Genomic DNA, 9,468 nt, shown 5'->3' with positions numbered 1-9,468 from the left:
TTATTGATTCTGCACCAAATGAATCAGGTGCTACTTTCATTATTGAGCACTCCTGAGTCAAGCCTGTAAAAATACTAAAATTGCATCAATAGAATTTTGTCTATATTTTTTAAAATTACATAGAGGATAAGCTCTCAAAAGATATTTTTATTACAATTTTAATTTTCATTATTAACCACGTAAGGACCATCAAACCCGTAAATACTCTATTATTACTAGACTGGTTCACAGTTCTTCCGTATAATTAGTACCTTGTGTCCTAAACTGTTGGTATTTTTCCTTCCAGGACAGCGCCACATTTTTTTTCTTCTTCTGCATAGCGCCACCTATCGCGTGTTTATCTGATATATATCGAATGACCATAAGCCACTATTGATTTCTGCAAATTACCGGGAATGTTTACGAACACTGTTAAGAACTGTACACTATAGGTGTAGCGTTAAATAGAGAAATGCGAGCACGCAATAAAGGAATGAATGCATAAAACTCAGATACGGCCCGGGAGGAGGGGGGGGGGGGGAGCAGACAGATACAACGGTGAGAGCAACAACAACAACAACAAAAAAAGATAAAAAGTATGTGTTCCCACAGCGTACATGGAGAACTCGCCCCATAGAGAACTCACCCTGGGAGAAGTCGCCCCAGGTGGTCGGAGAAGTTGCCCTAAATGGTTGGAGAAGTACCCCAACCTGTAAGCCAAATAGCCTATTTAATAATTATCGTTCAAATAAATAAGATATTTAAAAGATAGAAATGTGTACCTTAGAACAATACTGTTAGCAACAAAGATGTCGCCACATGGTGATTACTGCTTTTGTTGATCGCATTTTAAATTGTTAAATACTTTTCATCGGACATTTACGAAAACAATACGAACACTTGTTTAAAAAATAATATTGTTGGCATCTGGGTTTCATTTACGGAAGTGTTTAGAATTGATTCGATTGCATACAAAAACACGAATCGTCATTGTTTTTAACTCTGATATAAACATTTTTGTTCTTAACCCATTTTAACAAATCTATTTAAGTCCCGTGCGCGACAGATTTAAATTGATCGATGTTCAAACAAATGTAATTAATGTTATCAAAGGTACTATTAAGGAGTCACAGTCATTTTTTAGTAAGTAGATGGTTTAGCTTGTCAAATAGATCGTTGAATACCTTTTCCTTGATATAATATGTGCAGACACGTATCCGAATACATTTTTTCCTTTCATCTTCGTAGACAATCCGACGCTTGGTATAGGTTACTGCATTTGTATGGGAAAATATGAACGAATTTTTCGAATGAAAATACTGCACGACCATGGGAATGCGGTATATCCATCCGACAAAACGTGTTCATATTTTCCCATGCAAATGCAGTAACCTTTTTGCTATATGCTAATTTTTATATATTCTAAATAATGCTTAATTATATGAACAAAATACACTACACAAAACAAAGTAACTGAATGTATGCCACATTCCAAACTAAATACACAAGCGCATATTCATCATTACACAACACCAACATTATTACTGCCCACACAAGGGCTCCGAGTGGCCGAGTGGTCTAAAGCGCTCTCCGTTACGGATCACTGCCATCTCACCTCTGCGCCGGTTCGAGTCTCGGATTCAGCCAATGTGGGTATGTGAGAAAGCTTGCCAGTAGCTTCTCGTGGGTCGGTGGTTCTTTCCGGGGTTTTCCCGGTTTTTTTCTCCACCATTAATACTGGCCGTCCTGTATATCCTATCGTGTGCTGAAAAATGGCGTTAAACCCCACAACAACAACAATAACAACAACTGCGCACACAACTCCACCCAGATAAATTTGAACTTTGTCGCGCGCTCGACATAACTTTCGAAAGAAAATGGCGTGTCTAGTTAAGATTGAAATTTGGAGTCATATTGTGAATGAATGCGCATTGCAATTTCCATTTGATCTGGAATTAATAGATTTTTTTTTTTTAATTGATTTTTTTATTTTTATTGTTCGAACTTTCGTGATTATGGACCGGATTTATATGTGACTATTCCACATGAAATATATGGGATTGAAGAAGCGAGGAAGAAACATGTTGACATCTGCATATGTGTTTCTGTCATTGAATGTTTGAAATCATAATGTGGAAAAAAATGAAGTCTTTCAATTGCATTTATCGAAAAGACGCTATGGAATTTAATGCTTATTTCATTTTGAGCGCAGTAAGGAGGATGTAATTGCACTTATATGCGAAATTACAGTACAATTTCGAAATGTGTAATCAAGATTGAGAACCTATGACATGGCTCATGTAATTCGGATTTGCAGAACTAAGAAAGTACATTTTGAGGAAATTCAGGATGTAAAACTGTAAGTATATATATATATATATATATATATATATATATATATATATATATATATAGACAGTTTATCCCTTGTCACTTGTATTTATTTGTAAGGATCCTTTCTGGCGTCAACTGTATAGCGGCTCCAAGGCCACAGGTCCGTGCTCCTAGACTTCAGGGTATCTGGTCTAAATTGACGTCCTACAAAATTTTGAAAAAAATCTGTGCTGTTTTGAGTTTAGAATTAGCTTAAGAGAATTATCTTACGTGACAGTTTTTCGTAAAGTTTGCCACATTGTGTGGCTGGTCCTGATGGTCTGGGACTTTTGAGACCTCCTTATATGAAGGATTATTTTTTTAGGGTCTTACTTGTCTAAATTATCGTTGTTTTATTTTCAGCATTGTGCTTCTGAGCTTGATGGTCGTTGGTGTTTAGACCACCTTATAGATGCTAATTTGGGGTCATTCTTTCCTAAAGTTGTTTAAAGTTTTGCTACTTTGTGTAGCGGGCCCTGATGGTCTTGGGTGTTTGACCACCTTAAATACTCTAATTTTTGGGGCCTAGAATTTCTAGTGGTATAAGTATGACTGTCAAATTCGGCTAGAGAGTTATCAGAGGTATTAGTGGTGCTATGTGCATGCTATAAAGTGGAAAAGATAGGTTAGATTGAAAGGAGGAATAATAAAGAATAATAACAAATAATTTACAAAAATATAAATATCCCCCACCTATTTCTGTTTCCTATTTGCCTTATTTGTATTTTATCTGTTTGGTTTTGTTTGGTGTTATTTTCATTTTCCGGCTAAGTCATTTTACTTAACACAGATATCTTTGCCGATTTACTCGGGTCGCTAGGACGTGTTAAAGACATCTGATCTTATTTTCCCCCTAAATTTGAGTTTTTTTTAGCCTGAATACTAATTATGTGATGTTTATTACCAGGCTATGTCTATTTGGATAAGACAAATGTCCTTGCCTATCAATCGAGTCGCTAATACGAGTCAAGGACATCTGATCTTATTTGTTCCCTATGTTTAGGTTTGTTAGTCTGTACTTGTGTGGTATGTTATTTTCTGGCTAAAATTATTTGGATAAGATAGATTTCTTTGCCGAAGAACTCGGGTCACTTAAGACAGGTCAAATGCATCTGATCGTATAGATCCTAACGTTTTGGTTTATTAGCCAGTCTCCTAGTTGATAACAATTGAATTATGTAATTTTGATTTTATATTTTGTTTTGAAACCCAGATTCATGTATAAAGTTTATTATATTTATATAGGTGCGATTGAGGTTAGGATTGTTATTCATTAAAAATTCTGTGTATGTTTCCGGGGATCCAATCCTATTTTGCTCCATTTTTAGTTTAGTTCTTTCTGTTTTTAAGTTTGTGGCAGGTGTTGAACACATGTGATAGGTCTTCTGGAACCCGGCAGTGGTAGCAATTTATGTTGTTGGGTTGGGGTCCTATGTATTGCCCAAAGCTACTGGCCAGTTTGTTTTTTTCCGGTATAGATCCTAGTTATGGTTTTTTGATCATTGTTGTTGATTTTAGGTGGTTTCTTATTCCTATTGATATCTTTTAGAATCGAGTATAGTTTCCTGCCTTTGGTGTTTTGGTTCCAGTATTCCTGCCATTTGCTTTCAATAAAGTTTTTGGTTATGCTTAGAAGTTCGCCGACACTGTACTTAATGGCTATGAGAGTTGGTTCATTTAGTTTTTGTTTCGCTATTTGGTCAGCTAACTCATTTCCTTGAATGTCAATGTGGAATGGTATCCACATGAATTCGATTTGCTGTTTGTTGTTATATAATTCTTTAATTAATAAATATGTTCGCCTGAAGAAGTTTTCTCGTGATTTGGTATTGTATTTTTGTATAGATGTTATGACGCTTAGCGACTCACTTATAATCACTGCTTTGGTTATGTTGTTGTCCTTAATCCATCTGAGGGCTTCCAGGATGGCCCAGAATTCTGCTGCGTAAATAGTGCAGTGGTTAGGTAGCCTTTTTCCGATTTTAATATTCAGCTCAGGTATTACCACTGCTGCTGCTGTTCTTGAGGGCTCTGATATTTTGGACCTGTCAGTGTATATTTTAACTGAGTTAGGGTATTTTGTCATAATTTCAGTAGTGATAATTGTTTTGAGTTTTAGTTCCGGGTCTTTTTTATTGCCAAATTCCGTGTTTTGTGTGTTAACTGATGGTTTCATATTGGCCCATGGCGTTGTGTCGTAGTTTGTTGTTGGGTCGGCTTGGTAATTTTCAATTGGTAGCTGGTTAATCAATTGGTGTATAAGCTTCCCTGCAGGGACGGTAATTACTCGTTTGTTACTGAAAGGTGTGTTACATATATTGATGGCAATACGGGTGGGGTGTGTGGTAGGGTGCATAGTTACGCTAGCTGCATATCTTAGGGTTAATTCCTGCCTTCTTAAGTGTAGGGGAAGATCTCCAGTTAGGATTTGGAGTTCAGATAGGGATACAGACAGCAGAGCACCGGTGCGCTTTTCTTTGTATCTGGTCTAGTTTTTGAGGTGTCTATGTGGAGCTGAATTATATATTTGACACCCATAGTCCAATTTCGATCTTATTAATGCCCTGTATAGTGTTAAGAGCGTTTCTCGATTGGATCCTGATGTGGTTCCTTTAAGGTTCCTAAATAATTTTATATCTTTATTGCATTTATTTACAAGGTCATTTATGTGGTGTCCCCTATTTAGATAATCATCATAATAGATGCCCAGGAATCGTGCTACTTTTACGAATTTGATGATTTTATTTTGGATGGTGAGTTCAGGGCACTTGAATTTATAACTTTGTTTGGTTCTGAAGAGGACTGCAGTAGCTATATCATGTGATAGGTTGAATCCCCTTTTTATCTGCCCATCTCCCTATATTGTTTAGGCTGTCTTGGATTTCACTTACGATTTTGTAACTTGTAGGGTTACATGCTCTGCATATTCCACTGTCATCCGCAAATTGTAACATTTCGACTAGGTTTGAAGTTATGTTTTGATCCAAGTCATTAATCATGATGTTAAAGAGTGTTGGGTTAAGTACGCTCCCTTGTGGGATACCATTCTCGAGTGAGTATATGCCAGAGTAAGTGTCCCCAACTCTAATTATAATTTTGCGGTCAGTTAAGAAGTTCTTGATGAAGTTAAATAATCGTCCAGTTATTCTGAAGTGGTTAAGTTTAGCTAATACGCGTTTTGTCCAAACGAGGTCGAATGCCTTTTCCAAGTCTATGAATACTGCAATTAGGTTTCTGTCTATCTTTCGTTTGGAGTTAAATGCCAGTTTATATGCTGATTCCAATAGTATGAATTGATCTGTAGTGGACCTTTTGTTTCTAAATCCGCATCGGTTTTCGGATATTAAATCGTTACTTTCCAGGTGGTATTTAAGTCGATTGGTTATTATTGTTTCCATAATTTTGCAAATATTGTTAGTCAGGGAGATTGGTCTAAGATTGGAATTATTAGGTTTCTTTCCTTTTCCTTACAATTTAGAAAATCTGTGGAGTTACCTGATCATTTAAATATTTTGAGTGCCCGTCTTTTTTCTTTATGTGCTTGTTTGCATAGTGGGTTCCACCAGGGTACTGTTTGTTGAGTTTTTGTGCCACTAGTTTTTGATATGTTGATGGTTGCTGCTGGTTGTATAGTATTAATGAGGTTTTCGTAAAATGTTTTCTAAGTTATTGGTGTTTATTTTGGATAACTGTTCCCTAAATGTTCCCCAATCTGCACTGTCATATTTCAATTGTGGGCGTGTTTCTTTTTTATAGGGGATAATGTCGGATTGTCATCTGCAGAGTTATAACGATTGGAAAGTCGTCATTGCCACGTGAGTCAGTTTGATCCACTACCCAGTCAATCATTTGTGCTAAATTTGGCGAGCATATGGTCAGGTTGATGGCAGACATAGTTCCATCCGCCGGGTTGAGGCGTGTATTTGCCCCATCATTTAGAATGGTCAAGCTGGATTCGGCAGCCCATGCCTGAACCAACCCGCCTCTTTTGTCTGTCATACACGCCCCCCCCCCCCCGCTTGTTGTGAGCATTAAATTCTCCGCAGATGACGATATGATCTTCTAATTGGTGTTTAGTTATTTGCCTATAGGTGGCCAGATTGGATACATTAGTGTTTTCCCCCGGGTCGTAAAAATTTAAGATTTGAATATTACCATTTCCTGTTTGGACTATTAAGGACCGACTTTCAAACGCCTCATTGCTACCATCTGTTGGTATTATATCAACTGGTATAATATTTGGTAGGTTGTCAAAGATAAAAATGACGAGTCCCCCTCCTTGTCCGGTGTTGAGATTTTTAAAGTAACCTGTGGAGTATCCTGGTAGTGTTGGTAAATGTCTAGTTTTATTAGATATCTTGCTTTCTTGTATGCAAATGATAGCGGGCAATGGAATCTTGTAATTTTATTTTTAGTTCGTTATCAGTCACTGATGATGAACGCTGAAGTTTATATACTTCAAGCACGGATGTAAATGAAAACATCCCTGACACTAACATCACATATTATCTACTATCCACACAGCTGGGAAGAAACAATTATTATATACTATACAAGAACCTCAAATATACTATCTACACACGAGAAGAGGAAACAACAAACCCAAAATCTACTATCCACACACAGGAGAAGAGGACCCCCCCCCCAATATAATATCTACACAAACACACGCGAAAGCATAAAACCCCAAATATACTATCCACACCAACGTACGTGAATAAATACAAACACACACTCTATTATGCATACAGAAGGGAAGGAGAAAAAACAAAACCCAAATATACTATCCACATAAACGTACGCGAACGCATACAAACCCCAAGTATACTATCTACACAAACGTACGCGAAAGTATACAAACTTACACTCTACTAACCACACAAACGTACGCGATCGCAAACAAATACACACTCTACTATTGTTGTTGTTCCTTCTGTCCTCTGTGCCATACTCGGTGATGCACACGTCTCCTTGTCTCCTGTAGACGCTTTACTCGTTGTTGTGGCTGTGGTTGACGTAGCTGTGGTGGTGCTGCTAATGGTTACGGATGCGGATGCACCTCAGGCTTCATCTCACACAAAGGCCTCAGCATGAAGTGAGACAGGACCACTTTCTTCTTTTCCTTCTCGTCTCCTTTCCTGTATTCCTCTTCATCCTCTTCTATCCTGATACTTCCTGCAATTGCCTCTATGACTAGTTCGTCAAGTATGCGCCTGGCATACTCCAGGTGCATCCGAAGTTGCAACAATTTCGCAATTCTGTTGCTCATGATTCTTATACTTGACCGGTCAACGATGGGTAGCCGGACTGACAAACGCTTCCCTTTATATATGTAAAGCACGAACGTGAAGGAAAATATCCCCCGATACCAAAACTTACAAGACTCATATCAGTATTCGTCAACAAAAATCATAAAACGCACGTATCTAAAAGAAACAATCACTTTTACCTACAGCCACTCACTACAAACACAAACAAAGCAAATATTTGAAAACCTATGGAAACGAAGTGCTTATAGACACACTTCTATGATTTTATATACATAAAACAAAGAAATGAAGTTCTTATAGACACACTCCCATTTTTAAAGTACAGCATGTATTTTATGGAGTATTGGGGTAGCCCTAAAATGGACTGTTTTTGTGTGGACGGGGATTGTGGCAATCTTTTATCGTCCAAGATTGCGTCTCCGTCTGGCGACCGGCTTTCCCAAAGGATAGGGTCTGCTCCTTCGGAAAGAGAAGGAGAACTCTTTCGTGTTTTCTTGCTAGTCGACAAAACCTCTGGTTCCTACTGTTGTTGCTGCTGCTCTCTCTCTCTCTCTGCTTCTGAGGCCTGTATTTCTTTATCCATTATTCTTTCTCCTTCTTGATTTCCTTTCTGAAGACCTCTTTTTTCAGGTCTTCGGTCACATTTAGCATCCTGACATTCTCTGTCTCTTCAAGTTTGGGTATCAGGCTTTGCCTGATACTATGCAAATGCATTTTTGTCTGCCCTCAAAAAAGCTTCTTTCGAGTTTTGTTTGTCAATGATGACATTTTGGATAAGTTCTATGCCGGGTGTGGCGTGACGGGTTGTTATATCGGCACTGCGGTAGGTGTATTATGGTTGGGGTGGGGTGGTCATAATATACACCTAGTGACGTACAAGAGGGTTCCACCTTCTCCGTTGACAGTTGCGGACGCGAGGTTTGCTGGTTTACAGCTTTCATCCTGGTCCTTCCTAGCAGTGACATTCAACTGGGTCTTACTGCCCTTGGGGCAATTGTTTGCAAAATGCCTCGGGCGTTTGCAGCTGTAGAACGTCGGAGGCCCTTACCGTCCTGCAAGACCCGTTTTCATGGGTCAGGCCTGTCCTGGTCTATGGGTGCCATCCTTACATGTAGATCACCTTCCGACCTTCCCGTCGCCCTGACGGTTACGGACAGCCAGCTCTCCGTCAACCACACGGCGCGACTAAGTCGGTCGGGGTCGGTTCGTACCCCTGGAACCTACACTCTTCGAGTGTGTCTGCTTGTACCTCTCTGGCATGCTGGAGATCTCTTCGAGAGTTCGGTGCTCTCTCTTCGCTTTGAATACCAACTCGTGACGGTAAGTAGTCAGGATATGCTCCTTGAGTATAGCCTCGCGTAGCCCGTCGTACGGTCGTTCGACTTCTGCCATCTTTATCCACTTCTCAAATAGCCCTAGAACACGCGTGTGGAGTTGACAGTGGTTTTCCGTTGCATTTTTCGTCGAGTCCCGAAAAACTTACAGTACGTTTCGATGGTTAGCCGATAATGGCATAAAGGGCCTTCTTTAGCGCTTTTAAGTCGCCAGCTTCTTCTGCGGCTACGTTATGGTAAATTTCGCGAGCTGCATCTTGCGAAAAAGCAGAGACGTTAATCGCCTAATGTTGCTCGGAAGTTTTATGAACACACGCGAGTTTATCAAATTGCACGAGGAAATCATCAACGGACTCTACTTTGTCATTGAAACGCGGATTACTTATTTGTACCATTCAGTAGTCGATAATCGGTCGTACGCTCCCTACAGAACTCGTACTGGAGTCGTCCCTATAGGTGGTCCTAGTTTCTACCCTTAATTTCTCCATTTTGAGAGTACAAGCGAGCTCTCT

The sequence above is a fragment of the Sinohyriopsis cumingii genome, chromosome 2, assembly GCF_028554795.1.
Source record: "Sinohyriopsis cumingii isolate HCF-2022 chromosome 2, ASM2855479v2, whole genome shotgun sequence".
Lineage (NCBI taxonomy): Eukaryota > Metazoa > Mollusca > Bivalvia > Unionida > Unionidae > Sinohyriopsis > Sinohyriopsis cumingii.
The sequence above is the reverse complement of the archived record's forward strand: the minus strand, read 5'-3'. Positions refer to the sequence as shown.